The sequence below is a fragment of the Zonotrichia albicollis genome, unplaced genomic scaffold (assembly GCF_047830755.1).
Source record: "Zonotrichia albicollis isolate bZonAlb1 unplaced genomic scaffold, bZonAlb1.hap1 Scaffold_121, whole genome shotgun sequence".
NCBI lineage: Eukaryota > Metazoa > Chordata > Aves > Passeriformes > Passerellidae > Zonotrichia > Zonotrichia albicollis.
In genome coordinates, this window is record NW_027428348.1 from 210,720 (window position 1) to 226,187 (window position 15,468).

The 15,468-nt window shown below is 47.2% G+C and overlaps 1 pseudogene; it reads left to right on the top strand.

Annotated features, from left to right (window-relative positions):
• Positions 1-1,858: 1,858 nt before the first annotated feature.
• The window catches only part of LOC141727363 (uncharacterized), a 523,654-nt pseudogene continuing 510,044 nt past the window's right edge, over positions 1,859-15,468 (top strand).

The window sequence follows — 15,468 nt, forward strand, 5'->3', positions numbered from 1 at the left end:
AGCTTGGAAGTACTGGAGCAGTTGGTTCTTAGAGATCCACTGCAAAGCTGAACTGAATAAAGTCGTGGTAAAGGCCTAATCTCTGGCTTTTGCCCAGCCTGAGAGTCCAAACTACAGCACTGGTGCCAGGAGGCAGCTGGGACTGCAGGGATGAGCTGCAGGGCAGTCTGCTGCTGTGCTCACTGTGCTCCTATGAGAACCACCACGATCAGTTGTTTACTCACCATCTGGGCCCTGTGCCTGTGCTGCTGTCCAGTTCTGCAGCCAGCTGTTCTGCTCTCCAGCAAGGGCTGTCTCTGCAGGGCAGTCTGGGGCTTGGTGCAGTCGTACTGCTGCTGTTCCCAGAAGTGCCCGATGGCTTCTCACCCCACAGCCTGCAGTGCCAAGAGGGAACAAGCAGTGCCTCCTGTGTCAGCCAGCAAATACAGCACCCCTGTGCAGCAGATGGCAGCCAGGAGGGGCGGCCTGCTGCTCCCAGGCTGTTTGCTGCCTGCAGCAAATAGACAGCAGAGAGTCCCTAGTGGCTCTTGTCCCTCCTTTGTGGGTAGCCTGCCTGTGCTGTGATCCCAAGTAGGGTGAGATAAGAAGAAGGGAGCTAGGAGTGATAGTTGTATGCTCTTCTCTAGTGTTGCTACTTCCATGTTCAGAATTGACCAGAACTAGCCTGACGTGGCTCTCCATTCACAGTGAATCTAGATGTGTGTGTCTACATCACTGCTGTCAGTGGCTGGGGTACCTCAGTGAGAAAAACCCTACAGAGTCTAGAGCAGTTCATCTAGATTCTGTGCAATATTTATACTCCATCATTTTAAACATCTCAAATGTTTTCATCTACACATTAGAAAATGAGCTTTTGAGTGCATGACATGAAATTTTTGATTGACAGTGCTTTTGATGGCAAATGCGTTTCATAAGGAATGCATTTATCATCAGATTTTTCTCATACCTTCTAAAATTTTTTCCTTACCAAAAAGTTCAATTAAGGCAAACCCAGGTCAACTGATTAACAAGAGAGTGCATCTGTCAACAATGTGGATCTGTATTTGCATATTTTTATCCTCAGAGTGCATTTGGAAGGCTTTTTTATCAACTGTCTAGTCTGGAAATTCCATTTTTACACAAGAGAAAGCTTAGAAACTGCTGAGTTTGTAAACACGTCCATTAGATGGCAAATAAATTTCACCTCAGCATCCTTGAAATTCAGGCAGTGTGTACCTCTGAAAAAGGTTCATGATGCTTGGAAAGAACAAAATCCATAAAGTATTCCCTTCCCAATAGCAGGCTAAAATGTGTGTGCACTCAGCAGCCTCTGTCTAGAATATTTGCAGTCAATGGGAACAGAGGCACTCTCAGGTGGGAAGGGTTAGGTGTGGCTGTTCCCTGGCAGCTGCTCTGGGAAGATTGAGCGGGGCCCAGCAGGGCTGGGTTGTTCAGGCTTGGCTTGGTGCTGTCTCCAGGCAGCTGCAGCGCTCTCCCCAGGGAGTTGCAGAGTGCCCCTGTCCTCAGGGCTGGGGGCAATCAGGGCTCTGAGACAAGAGGGGCACCTGAGGGGTTCCCTCGTGGGCAGCCGGTGCTGCTGGTCAGCGCTGCCTCACAGGGAGCAGGAGCTCTGTGGCCGCAGGAACTGCCGCTGGCTGTGGCACCTGTGGCACTCGGGAGCTGGCGCTGCAGGGGCAATTGTCAGCTTCAGCCTGGAGCTGGGCCTGGCTGGGGGAGGCTGGGAGCAAGCAAGGAGCCCCAGGAGCCAGAGAGCAGGGAAGCCTATGAGCCAGTGCCAGTTTGTGCCACACGGAGCCCTGGCTGGGAGATGGGGCTGAGGCCGCTCCATGGCGGGGCCTTGCCCGGGGCTGCAGTGCCCATGGCCGACCCTCTCCTCACAGTGACCTCGCAGACGGCCCCTGGGGCCAAGCGCCGAGAGGAGCCGCTCCGTGGGCATGGGCAGAAGAACAGAGCCTCTTCAGACCCACAGCAGTCCTTGCAGGAGGCACTCTCCTTGCTGGGCAGCAATAACTGGTAAGAAAGGCCCCGCTCCCTCTTTGTCCCTCTCAGAGTTAAGGTCGGTCAGAAGCATGTCTTGCTCGTGCCTTGGAGCCCTAAGAGCCCAGAGAGCCAAAGGGCACTGGGGAAACCACTCCAGAGCAGGGAGAGGATGAAGACTGGAGAGCAGCCTTTTCTTGGTCTTGCTTTGCAGCAGTGCTGCAGCTGCAGCAGGCCCGTGCTGTTTCCTCGCTTTGCCTGCTGCTTCATGGAGCTGCAAAGGAAACCTTGAGGGAAGGGAGAAAGCTCTGGAAGGAGATGATTTGCTGGCTGAAGGCAGAAGCAGGATGGCAGAAGTTTTGAGTGTGGAGATTTGGGTGCCTTGGGCCACTGGCCCAGTGGGACTGAGTAAGATTTCTCTCTGCTCCCACTGCTGACAGCAATGGAAGGTGACAGGGTCTCCCTGTGACCTCCTGCATGGCAGTCCCAGAAGCAGCTCCAGGGAGTTCCTTTTTCTGAGAACTGGACTGAGTTGTGCTTTCAAGTCCCTCAGCTTACCATTACTCCTGAGGGGCTTATGGCAGAAGAGAAGGAAAAAGAAAGAAAATCCTCTAGGAATCTTGCTTTTTTGGAAATCAACTTTTTCCGTCACACTGCTTCATATGGGCCTGAGATATTTTGTCATTACTCCCAGTGTGTCCCAAAATTATACAGAGGCAGAAGGAGGCCCAAAGGTGATAAGCCTACAAATGTTAGGTGATACTGGTTTTCTTTTTGATGTCTTTTTGATCACTCCCTGGTGGATGCTTAATTCACACAGGGTTAAGGACGCCATTCCCACTGGAATAAGCATGAAAAATCTGCCACGATGCATCTCCTTGTGCAGTCACCTTTGCTTTGCCCTTTCTCTTCTGCTTTCTCTTCCCCGTTTCTCTTTGGTGCCCTGTGAGGTGCAGAGAGCTTCTGCAGGTGTGGGGGCTCTGGATGACACTCAGGGGTGCCCATGGGAGCGGTCATCAGCCCTGGGCTGCAGCCTTGATGCCTCACACACCTTCCTGTAGCTGAGGGCCTGCACAAAGCAAGTGCTCAGAGACAGAGTTGTTTGCACCTTTTAAATAACCTGTTGCTGTTGGGGGGCGGGGGGGGGGGTGGTGGTTTGTTTTAGGTAGGAGTTTTTGGGAAAAGCCAGAGTTTCAACAGTTCTTGACCGGGGTGAAATCTCCTGGGATATCCTGCTGTATTTTTAGGGAATGTGTGAGATGGAGTGGAGTGGAGTGGGTGACAGAGAGGCCTAGATTGTAGAGTGGAAACTCAGCTCCAGAGAGCCAGTGCAGACTCTCCCTGCTGAATGCCTGCTGGGGCTGACAAAGAAGGAAAATGCCCCAATAACAGCCCCATGCAACTGTGTCTCAGGGACAGGTACAGGGAGGTGACAACAAACAGCAGCATGGCCCGGTCTCACAGCTTCTAGGAAGCAGTGACAGAGGGGCCTCATGTGCCAGAGGTTTCAGAAAGGCTGTCTTCTTAAATGGCCACTCTGAAACCCCTCTCTTTGCCTCTTGGGTTTGTGTATGCTTTTGAACAGCTACAGCATCCTGGGGCAACACGTTCCACGATTTCATTAAGCACTCCTTGAAAAGCTCCTCCCATTGTTCAACTGAGCTGCCAGCCTGGTCATTTCAGAGGGTACTGCCTTGGTGGAGAGAAAAATCAATCTTGTGCATTTCAGGGAGCTGAAGGAGAAGGGACTCCTCACCATCAAACACCTGGCTGGGTCCCATTCAGAGGTGCTGCTTTGTAGACTTCATGAGGTTTGCTTGGCAGTTACCAGCGAGGTGAGAACATTGTTCTGAATTGTCCCCCATACTTCATACACAGTGTGTAGAGTGGGTATGCGCTTGCTCATCTCCATGTGTGCTCAGGGTCTGCCTTCATTTCTGGTTTTAGACCTGAGATTTCTAGTGTCTGTCAGCTATCTGAAGGATCTGTGGGTACATGCAGCTGTATTTACTGGCAGGTCGGGTATCTGACACTCATCTTTGAGTGTGGTGTCTTTATAATGCAATGTGCAAATGCAGAAAATGAGACACTAATGACATTATTTGCCAGAGTCCCAATCTCTTCCCAAGCTGTAATTCAACACTGCAAATTATTCTGTAGACCTGAGCCTGTGTTTTCTGTTTCCTGGCTGAGTGCTTCAGCTGCTGGTGTTGCTTTTTTGAACAGGAGCACCTGACTCTTTTATCTTCATCACTTGTGCCCTTATGATTTGAAAGCAGCCCTTGCTTTAATTTTCTAGTAAAAGGGCCTAAAATCAAAGCTCTGGACATTTTAGAAGGGTTAAGTAGAACACTGAATGAAATTTTTTTTTTAGGCCTGCAGTGAGCAGGTCTCAGGCCAGAAATTGGTGCCAGAGTAAGTGCCTTTCTGTGCTTGTACTCTCCTGCTTTTCCTGTACTTGTATGTTCCTCTGGACACAATGGGAAGTGTTGTCATTTCCTGGGATTTCTGTTGAAGGCAACTGGTTTACTTTTCAAGGTGATTCCTATGTTTCCCCTCATGACTTCCCCAGGTGACCAACCTCCGTTCCAAGGTGTCCTACTCTGCCATTGTCACTCTGGGAGAGCTCTCTGTGACCTTGAAGAAGGACATGGACTCTGCAGTGGATGAGGTTGCTCGGGTCCTTCTCCAGATGGTGTCCAGCTCCCCAGAATTTGTTCAGAAAGCAGCCAGTCAGACCCTGGGGATCATGGTGGAGAATGTGACTCCTGCACGAGCAATGACTGCTCTCATGGACATAGGAGTCAAGTAGGTTCTTTTTCTTTTAGTGATATTCTTCACCTTAGTGTGTGTGGGAGGGAGAAGGGATGAGACAGAGAATGGGAATGGTGGGAGGGAAGGGTCCTGTATCCTGCATCTTCTGTGAACTCAGTGACTTGATTCTCCAACCAGCCTCTCTTCCTTCCTCTTGTCACCTGTTTCTGCCCTCCTCCAGCCTATTAGTTCTCAGAATCACAGAACTGTAGAATATAGGGAGTTGAAAGGGGCCCATCAGAACCATCAAGTCCAACTCCTGGCCTTGCACAGAACAGCCCAAGGGTCACACCAAGTGCCTGAAATTGTTGTCGAAATGCTTCTTCAACCCTGTCAGGCTTGGTGCTTGTGACCACTGCCCTGGGGAGCCTGTTCCAGTGCCCAGCCACCCTCTGGGTGAAAAACCCTTTTTCCTGATATCCAAACTAAAGCTCCCCTGACTCAGCTTCCTGCTGCTTCCTGGAGTTCTCCCAGTCTGTCAGATTTTCCTAGATGTGGTGATCGGTGGGGGAGTGAAAGTGCCTGCAAAGGCAAAGGATAGAGCCTTGTGCTTTTGTAGGCAGAGGGACAGTTGCAATGGCAGCTGTGAGCAGTGTTTGGTATTTCACAGTGCTAACCACAGAGGCCCTGGGAAAACCATGTCTCCTCATGATGCCATTAACTTGAGAAATGAGGAGGGTCCTTGCTGGGGCATGGAGCACATGGGGGACAATCTGCTGGGTGTGGCACAGCCTGCACAGCAGGTGCAGCTCCTGCCAAAGGAGTCTTGTATGACTGTCCTGGCCTTAGAGCTCTACTTTCTATTCAAACTGATGTTTCATGTTAGCCTTGAGATCATGAATCACTTTAAAGGCACCTTCACAGGCTGAGTGCCATGGGACAGTTGAAGCAAATGCTGCCTTAAATGTTGGTGCTGGGCCTGATAATTCCCAAGAGATATACTCTAGAACAGGACAGCCTGGCTAAACTGCCTGCCACCCTTTCCTCAGCTTTGCAATAGGGTAAAACATTCAGATGGATCCATTGCCAAGGCCCACAGAAGAAACAGGCTGCATTGCTGGATATTCTGCAACTTCACAGCCCACAACGTGTTTTCCCTGCATTTGTTGTTTTCCAAAGTTCTGCAGATTTGGGGATAAATGGCTGGAATGAGCCTCAATCCTGCTGCAGCTCTGTGTAGTGGGTGCCCTCTGATGGGTCAGCATCAATTGTTCCAAATTTCTAAATTATTCATATGTCATCTATTTCTTAAATCTTTCTCAGAGTAAATACTGTGAAAGAAACTGAGTATCAGACAGTGCAGGGAGACTGAATTCTCCCTCCTCCATGCAGGCAGGCCTAGTGTGCAATGTTAACTTTGTGTTTAGCTGAGGCCAGAAGCTTGTACAGGTGTCTGAAGGTGCAGGGAGAGCCCAGGCTCCTTCCCCCAGCAAGGGCGGGGAGCAGGCTCTGGCCAAGGCCGGTGCTGCTGCTGCTCCTTGTCCCTGTGCCCAGGTTTTGCTCTCTCCTCCCCAGCAGCCGCCCCGCCCCGGTGCGCAAGTGTGCAGCCCAACTCCTCCTGTCCCTGATGGAGAGAATTGGAGTCACCAAGCTCGCAGGCACACCCAGGGCTGAGAGGCTGCCACACGTGGCAGGGAAGCTTGCTCAGGACTGTCACAAGGACACAAGGTAATGATCTTCACTTCACCTCCCAAAACAGGAAAACCGTTTTGTGTCTGGCTATAAAGGTGAAACCACACAAGAGTGGAAACTAAAGGGAATATGAAGTTACCTCACAGTGTGAATAAGGCTCATAGAATCATGGAATATGCTGAGTTGGAAGGGGCCCATCAGGGTCATCAAGTCCATCTCCTAGCCATGTGCAGTGACCCCATGAGTCATTCCATGTGCTTGAGAGCATTGTCCAAACTCTTCCTGAGCTCTGTCAGCCTTGGCACTGTGACCACGGCACTGGGTTGCCTGGGCAAATGGCTGTACTGGGAAACCTGAGGTTGGCCAGCAAAAAGGAACATTGCCAACTTTTTCCTGTGGCTTGAAGAAATCTTTACTGAGATCAAAAGATCTCAGATCTGCCAGTCCAACACTTTTTTTGGCCTTAGGTGGACAAGAAAAAGCCAAAATGTTGGCTAATGTTCATCACTGAAGCATCCCAAACATGCATTTCTCAATAACTCCAGACTTTCCTAGAAATATTTCAGGGGTCTTTAGCCAACATATTCAGTCTTTCTAAACCTGTTCTGCAGATTTCTAGAATGCTGTTATCTGTGGCTCAGTGAGCTCCACATTTCTTCTTGAAGAAAACTGTGGTTTCCTAGTAGCAAAATCAACCCAAACCACCAAAATCCCCTACCTTTGATGATGAAATTGCCATTAATAGCTGCCAAGAGCAACTAGCAGAGCAACTAGCTGCCCCTGTGCATACACATAATACAGAATAATCAAGAGGATGCATGAGGTGTTTTGTCCTGGCTTCCCTGCCAGTTAAAGAAAGGCAAATTATTGTGCAATGGCAGCAAGACAGTGCTAATAAGCTTTGACAACAAAGCAGATGTGTTTTGCTTGTTCCCTGGGATCCTTTGATGCCACAGAAGCACACCCACAGTTTCAGAGTGAAATGGTATTTTTCTCTTGCCCCACATTTTCCTCTAGCCTTTTGTGTTCAGCTGACAGCACTGTGCAGTGTCAAGAGAGGTAAATCTCCCTCTTTGCTGAGTAGGTAATGCCTTCTCATGCAAGGATTGCACCTGATAAGTTTAAGGTGTCAGCCTCTTCTGTTAAAACTCTTCCTTTCTTTGTTCACTTTTCTTTTGTTTCCTTCCTTGCTGTCTTCCTTCCTTAGGCATTATGGACAGGAGATGATAAAGATGTTGCTCAATCATCAACAATTTAAAATGCTTTTGGAACGATCTCTTCCCCCCCGTGACCTGGAAGATATTCTGACAAGAATTCAGAAGAAAGTAAGGGCTTGGCAGGAGAAATGTCTCCTTTGTGCAAGTATTGCCTCTGCTAATATGAAATCAAAGATACCCAATCTGTCTTTAGCTAATTCCTCTTCTGCTGAATCATTTTGCTCCTGGGAATGAGCTGTTAATCCTCAGCCTGTTCATCTGCAGACCACAAAGGAACTGATATTATAAGGGAAAAGTGGGGTTTTGAATATTTTCAATATCAATCACAAAGAGGAAAGGAAAAGAGGAGAAAATGGGTTTATATTTAAGCATGAGCTCCCACCATGCTCTCCCTACCCCGCCCCCAGTAAAGCAATTAAGTGAGAATTGTGCTTCTGAAGATAACAGAGTCTTTGCAAAGGACACTGGAAGTAGTAGTCCCAAGAAAATTCCCAAATTTACAAAAGACATCCAAGTCAATCCTAGTTACTACAATGACTGTCTGTCTTTTGGGAATACTGCCCTGCTGTCAAGCCCTGTGGAGCTGGAAGAAGCTTGGTGAATTCAGCAGCATCCACTGGAAAATCCTTTGTTTGTTTGGGGGAGGATTTATATTTTGTTATCGACATTATAGAAGGGAGCCTGCCTTTGTGCAGGAGCAAGGAGAGTGAGTGTTGAACCAAATCAACTTCCAACACAATGGGCCAACCCCCAAAAGAGTCCAAATTTTTCTGTTGATTCCTTTACAAACACTTGTTGTCTACCAGTTTGCATTATTCCCATTTATGCTCAAGACTAAGAAATTTGGGATTTTAGACTGCTGCTCAGTCTGGTAGCACCAATAACCTGCCTTGGGCTATTGAAAGCAAAGACTTGGCATCACTGAATCTCTGGTCAGTTTCCATCTGTAAGTTAGGAAATGTTTCCCTAAGCCTTGGTAGCAGTGATCCTGGTTCTAACTTGTGTTTTAAACAGGGAATTTCCTGTTTTATATTCTAAAGATTGATGAGGTTTCTCTATGTCTTTGTAGGGGATGGAAAACCAGAAGGCTGAAGGCCTATCTGTCAAGGAGCTGGTGAAGGAGAGGAACGATGGCTCAAAGAAGCCCCAGGGCACATTGTCTTCTTGCAAACGGTACTGAGCACTTTTCTTAGATGTGACAAAGCACATGACAAGCTTTACATGTCTCTTTCTCAGGAAAAACTTTCTGGCAGAGATGACCAATGCCACAGATTGTTTCCTTTCCCTACTCTAGGATATGCTCTAGGATAAAAAATGTCTACCTGTGCATTGTGCTGAACACAACTTCTCTGGAGGGGTGTACACAAAAATGGAGAGACAAACAGACACCCATTGGTTGCAGCTCAGACAATCCAGTGCAGTGGCAAGGGCAGTGCTGTGGAGGCTGGGAGAGGGCCAACTTTCTGCTGCCTGACTTGGGACAAGTAAATTCAAACAGCGTTGTATTCATATTGTTGTGTATCACATTGTGTATCAGAGTCTCATACCTTCTGGGTGGTTTTCTCACAGCAGCTCTTCACAGAAGTGTTGTTGTTGCTTCTCAGTCAGGGCTCCTCTCCAACTCTCCCTGAATGCCAACCCCCCCTTTTATCCCAGCTACCTCCACGGGCTACAGCAGCTGCCCAATTAAGGACATCACAGCTGCAGCCCATTTACAATAGCTAGACTCAGGGCAGGGTCACTTATACAATACAGAGATCTTTTACTGCCATATATATATTTACTCAGGCCCCTATAAAACAGGGCTTTTTTTTCATCTGAGTGGAGTCATTTTCAGATAGGTGTTTTGATGAGAAATCTCAGTCTGGAAGCAAGATGCCATTCCACAAAGGTGGAGTTCTCATCTGTGAGGTTTGGCCTGGCTGAATCATGGTTTTCTTTCCCTCAAACAGTACCAAGTTTGAGTAGTAAGTAGCAAGGCAATTCCTGAACAACTTCAGTCAACGGGTGTCTGAATGTGGACTTTTTGCCTTGATATTCCTGTCCTTTGCATAATTTGCTTGATGGACAGCATGTTTGGTTTATTTTCCCCTGTGCTGCAATAGCATTTAAGACAGGAATTGCTCCTTGCTGTCTCTTCATGGCAGTTACAGAGCTACTTGTACCTGTTCTCCTCTGACAGCAGAGGGGATTTATTTAGCTTTGTCCTGCTCAGCAGTGGCAGGAAAGTGACCACATGCCTCAGTAGCATAGCTACCATCTTCCTGTGCTCATGGAAGAGACAGGTTGATCAGGAGAATTGTTCCCAGTGGGGTTGTTAAGCTGTGCATCTGGTCTCCAGGGAAGCAAATGAAACGTGAGCGTAGTTCTGAGATGTCTGGCTTTTGTTTTTATCTGTTACTGATTTTTTGAATATTTCAAATATGGCCCTGTTTATCTGTTTAGATGCATCTGAGCTACTTTTCCAGATTGTCATGCCTGGTTGTAGAGACACTTCTCCAGAGTGATGAGTTTCCTTATTCTAAGACACACACGTCCCATATGAGGAGGCATTTAAACTTGGCAGTAGTGTCTCTTTATCTCCACAAAGCAATGTGACCTGTGTGCCCTGGCAGCCATCTGAAGATAGATCAGATGCATCTCATCCTTGGTTTTCCTGAGTGAGCAGTGGTGAGAATGTCACTGGCAGATTGTCTGCCATAAAGATTATCATGAAGTCCACGTTGTTCTTCAGAGCCTCATGATTTTCCAGCTTGAAATCACATGATTAGGAAAGCTGGTCAAGATGTTTTGCTCACAATTAACTGAAAGTATTGTCTGTGGCTGCAGCCCTCTCCATAGAGAGCAGCAGGCACAACTTTGCCAGGCATTGTCCTTGGGAAGGATGTTAGAAGACCAGAGAAAAGAATGAGAAACAATTCTTATCTTCACTTGCTGCACCTGTTGTTGTGAACATGTGGAATGTGATATGGAGATTAATTTACCAAAGGCTAATTTCTTAATTGGCCACTGGTGATGGTGTTTTGGATTCAATTGGCCAGTCTGGTCTGTCTGTATCAGACTGTCTGTAAGGGCAATGAGGCATGGCATGGCACGGCATAGCAATTGATCAGCCTTCTGGAATGATGGAGTCAATGCTAATTATTTCCTCAACGGGGATGCCATGCTATGATAATTATCACCAACAGGTCCTCATTTGATTTTATTTTCCAGGGTGAAATCTACCTCTGATGGACACCTCCTACACTGTGCAAAAGCCCAGGTCACGTCACCTCCAGCTGTGGAAGAAACGGAGCTGCTCCAGAAGCTTTACCATCTCCTGGAAGCCAAGGGGTTTCAGACAAGGATGGAAGGAGTGGAACTCCTCCTAGACCTGTGCAAAACCAGCCCCCAGCTCATCTCCACTAACATTGCCCAAGTATGTAGGGTATCTTCACTGCTCCTTTCCTTTAGCTCCTTTCCTAAGCCTGTAGCAGCAAAGTTAATTCAGTGTGTCTTGGCACTCTGTCCTGGCTGTTTGGGACACGCTGGTCCCTCTTACCCAGAAAAAATTTAATTCAGGTCCAGGCTTCAGGACAAGTTGTTTCAGTCCAGCTGTATTTGTCTGGCAGGTGCCTATTGATGCTGTTCATCAGATGATGGCAGAATTTTCTGCTGGTGTAACTGCTGCTCTCTCCTACTCCCAGTTGGGTGAAGTGAAGGGAATCCAGCCCCTGAAAGCATGGCAATTGTTCTCTAGACCAAACATGGGTTTGCAAAAGGAAGAGAAGTATCAGGCTGGGTTGGTTTCAACCCAGTTGCTTTTTTAAGAATGCTTTTATATACTCCATCTTGTCTTACATGGGCACAGCTCAGGCTACTCATTTCCCTTCTTGTTCCTGTTCCTCTCGGTAAAGACAGTGCTCTGGGGGGGGCAGTTCTTGGGGGTCTGTTTTTCTCTTTGGAAAAGGAGGAAAACAGCTAAGGACTCATCTCTGCCTTCCCCTCCCAGTAGCTGCTTTTTCCCTTTTTCCAGGAAAAGGTGCCTGATAATGAGGCTGTCAAGGGACTGAACCTGCTCTAATGAGAGCTGTACAGCACATTACATTTCAGAAGTCTACTTGTTACTTAGAGAAATGGTCCAGATATTGGAAGAGTTGATCAGAGCCCTGCACTTCTCCAGACACTGGCTCAGAAACAAACAAAAGAAAACTTAGATCTCCTCCAGCCATAGTTTTGGCAAAATCATAATTGCCCTCAGTACTTGAGGCAACTGTATAGAAAACCGGGCATTGTAAACATCTGCTTCCATTCAAAGCAAAGGTACTCTTTAGCATTAATAAATGGAATTAATTTAATGATTTATAGATGGAGAGAAATACCATAGGAACTATTCTGTCCCCAGCCAAACCTCCTAAAATCAGAAGAAAATCTTTCAACCAGCATGAGGTTGTGCCACCATTCCAGTGAGTGGCCCACAGGAAAACAGTGAAATTGTGCAAGCGAGTGCTGACCTGACAGAAAGGATCACTTTCATCTTTGACATTGCTGACTGCTACATCCACTCTTCAAACAAGGACATTTGAATCCAACTTTCACGTTGCTTGTTCTCTTCACAGATTTTTGAATATTTTGTCTTGAGAATATCTGACAGCCACAAGAAAGTGAAGCAGAGGGCACTGGACGTGCTGGCTGAAATCACAGGGGCCCTGAAAGATGCTTTGAACCCGGTGATCATTGGTTTGGTGGAGGGAATAACAAAGAACCTGAACTCAAAGGATCCCAGGATTCGTGGGGCAGCTGTGAAAGCACTGGGAGAATCCATTACTCATTTGGGTAAGGCTGAGCCCTGTCAGGGACTCTCCTCAGCTTCATCTCTGTCTCTCCTGCACAAGAGAGCGCTGAGTGCCTTGACAGCTGCTCTTGTCTGTGGAACACTCCAGCTGACACCCACCAGAGGCTGTGCAGGTGCAGTCCTTATGCACCATCCCCAACAGGCTGGAATGGGATCAGCATTCCCCAGCAGTCCCAGGAGCCGTTGGCTCTGTGCTGCTTGTCTGAAGAGCAAGTCCTTGACTGCAGCTTTGCTACAGTTCAGAGGCAAAGGGAGTTTTGGAGTTTGCTTGGGCACCATCTGACTTCCCAAATGAACAGCTTTGCTGTTGGCATGAAGGGACACTGACCCACCAGAGCTTCTGCAGAGCAGCCACCTGGGAGGCTCTACATTAGAGGCATTAGCTGCCTATTTTCCACTTTTCTTCTTTGTCTTCTATGTTCAAAGGGGAACTTGTGATTCACCAAGTTCATTTGTTTATATCAAACAGGTATAAACCCAGCTGTCAATGATGCCTTGTTCCACTTGTTGTTTTGCATGGGGCAAGATGGCCAGAGCAATTAACTACATAGGCAAGGGCTGCTCTAAATTCCTTTGCCACACACATTTATGTCAGCTCCGAAAATTCCGTACTGGGGGAATATGCCTGAAAAAAAGAGGGTTGAAGAGGCAGGTCTTCAAGGGGAGTTTCCACTTTCTCCTCCCCAGCTGCTCTGTGATCCCAGGAATTGTCTGACTCAGTGCCTTTCTGTGTCCCAAGTATGGGGCTCTTCCTTTTTGCTCTGGGATGCAAAACCTTTTCAATGCTTCCATGTGACTGAACCCTTGAGGTCTCTGATGTGAAATGTTTTAACACAGCTCCTGGTACAGCAGACATGTTTGGATTTACAAATGTGAAAGGAGAGCTTTTCTTTTGGAATTTAAAACCCTGCCAAGTATGCTGGAAGCAAAGAAGAATAGGATTCAAACATTTGCAGAAGTGTGCTTGATTTTATAAAATGGGGTTGGCCCTGCCCTTTCTCCTATGACCTGAGAAAAGTGAGCAGAAACATGTGTTTCCCTTGTAGATAAAGTGTCACTGCTGAAAGAGTTCAGCTACCAATGGAATCACCTGAGTGGCCAAGCCCTGCTGGATGTCACCGAGTGTATCACAGGTATGGCCTCCCCTTCTGAGCCCAGAGCTCTTCCCAGGGAGCATTTACAGGGAATGCCTGTGAGCAGACAGCAGAGCAGCTCCTCCAAACCAGGAGGTGCTGAGCTTGTCCCTGCTGCCCCATAGCCAAGGCAGGTGGGTTTGGCAGGTTTTCCCTGGCTGCTGCAGAGCATCTGAGATGGGGGCAGCGCTCGGCCTGGGGCTGAGCTCTCACTGGGGCATCTCAGAACCACCTCCAGCAAAGGGAGGGCTAAAAATGCCCCAGCTGGCTCCTCTCTGGGGAGCTCAGGGACATCTGTGATCTTTGAGGGGAAATGGTGGCAAATGCTGTTTCAGGGCATCAGTTTGTTTTGTTCTCACAGAATTCTTGTTTTTCTCTTGGAAAGTTTTGAGACTGAACCGTGCAGAGCCTAGGGGTCACAGCTTAGGTCAAAACTCAACAGAGGTATCAGAGGCACGGATTTAGTGCAAGGCACCTCTGGGGCACAGGACAGAAGCAGAGTGCTGAGGCTCCCTGCCTGTGCTGTCAGAGTGGCCTTGGACTGAGCCTTTCAGGGTGTGCAAACAGTGTCTGCCTGTGTCAGCACTGTCCAAAATGCTACAAATGCATCTGATAATTGATTCCTCAGAGGAGCTTGCTATGTCAGCAAGAGCCAAGGAATGGAAAAATTATAATCTCAATATATAGTAGAGAAGATGACTGATAGCCTTGCTTTAACTGGGGCTAAATCCACTGCTCATTATGCCAACATCTTTGAATGCAAGGTTTAATACACTTTGTGTCTTCATTAGGAATCTCAAAAGAGCATGTTCAGCAATTGGGAATGTCAAAGGACCTTTAAAGAGCATTTGAAAAATATAGATCTTCAGCAATAGGGAATTTAGTTTAGCAGTTCTTTTGATCTCTTTTTCAAATAAAGGAATTAACCATAAATTAGGACTACTTTAGAAAAAGCAGATGTTCTCTCTGAGATTTAGCAGGACCTGACAGCTGTTCCTCACATTCAGTAGTCACTGATGTCTTTAATTGCATTTAAATTCAAATGAATTCCCATTTTAAAATGGGTACCATAACCCTTTCTTGCTTAGAAGAATTGGTTTTGGGTACTTGCAGGAGCTCTTTCAATGTTGATGTCTGCTGGTGGATTAACAGCATAGAGAAAATGAAGTCTCTTCCACCACAGAATATTAAATTGCTGCTGAATAACATTTTGTCCGATTAGAAAATAAGAATGGTCTCCAGAGCATTTCAGGTTTTCATCTCTTAGCCAAATCTGCCTGTTGCAAGGAGCCTGTTGGCAGTAAACATTTGTCTGTGTTTGATACAGTTCAGTTCAGAAAATGGGCAGAGAGATTTCAGAGACAATATGAGAAAACACTCGTGTTTTGGCTACATTTCAGTCCCCTGTGTAGCATTTTTCTTTCTCTATGCCCCTATTTCAGTGGACATTATAAGAAAAAATGCCATTACCATTGGGAGGGGAAGTGGCATTAAAATGTGGAGATGTCCAAATGCCAAGGCAATGGGGTCTGGGTAATTGTCTAAGACACCCTGAGGTTTGAAACAGCTCTTTGTTGGAAGCCCCAAAAGCATTCTGCCAAAGACAACAGCTGGTCACTGATGTTTCTCATCCAGCTGTCAGGCAGCAGCCATCTCTGGTGGGCTGGAGTTTTGAGGTGTGTTCTAATCCTGCCCTTTGCTGTGTGCCACTGAGCACAGGGAAGAGCCAGAACAGACATTTGGCACTTGACATCAAAGTTACAAAAATGGAATCATCCCTTTTATTAGAAATCTCTCAATTTCCTCTCTATGGTACATTTCCAAATCTTCAGTGTTGGTTTAGACAACTTCTTAATGGAAA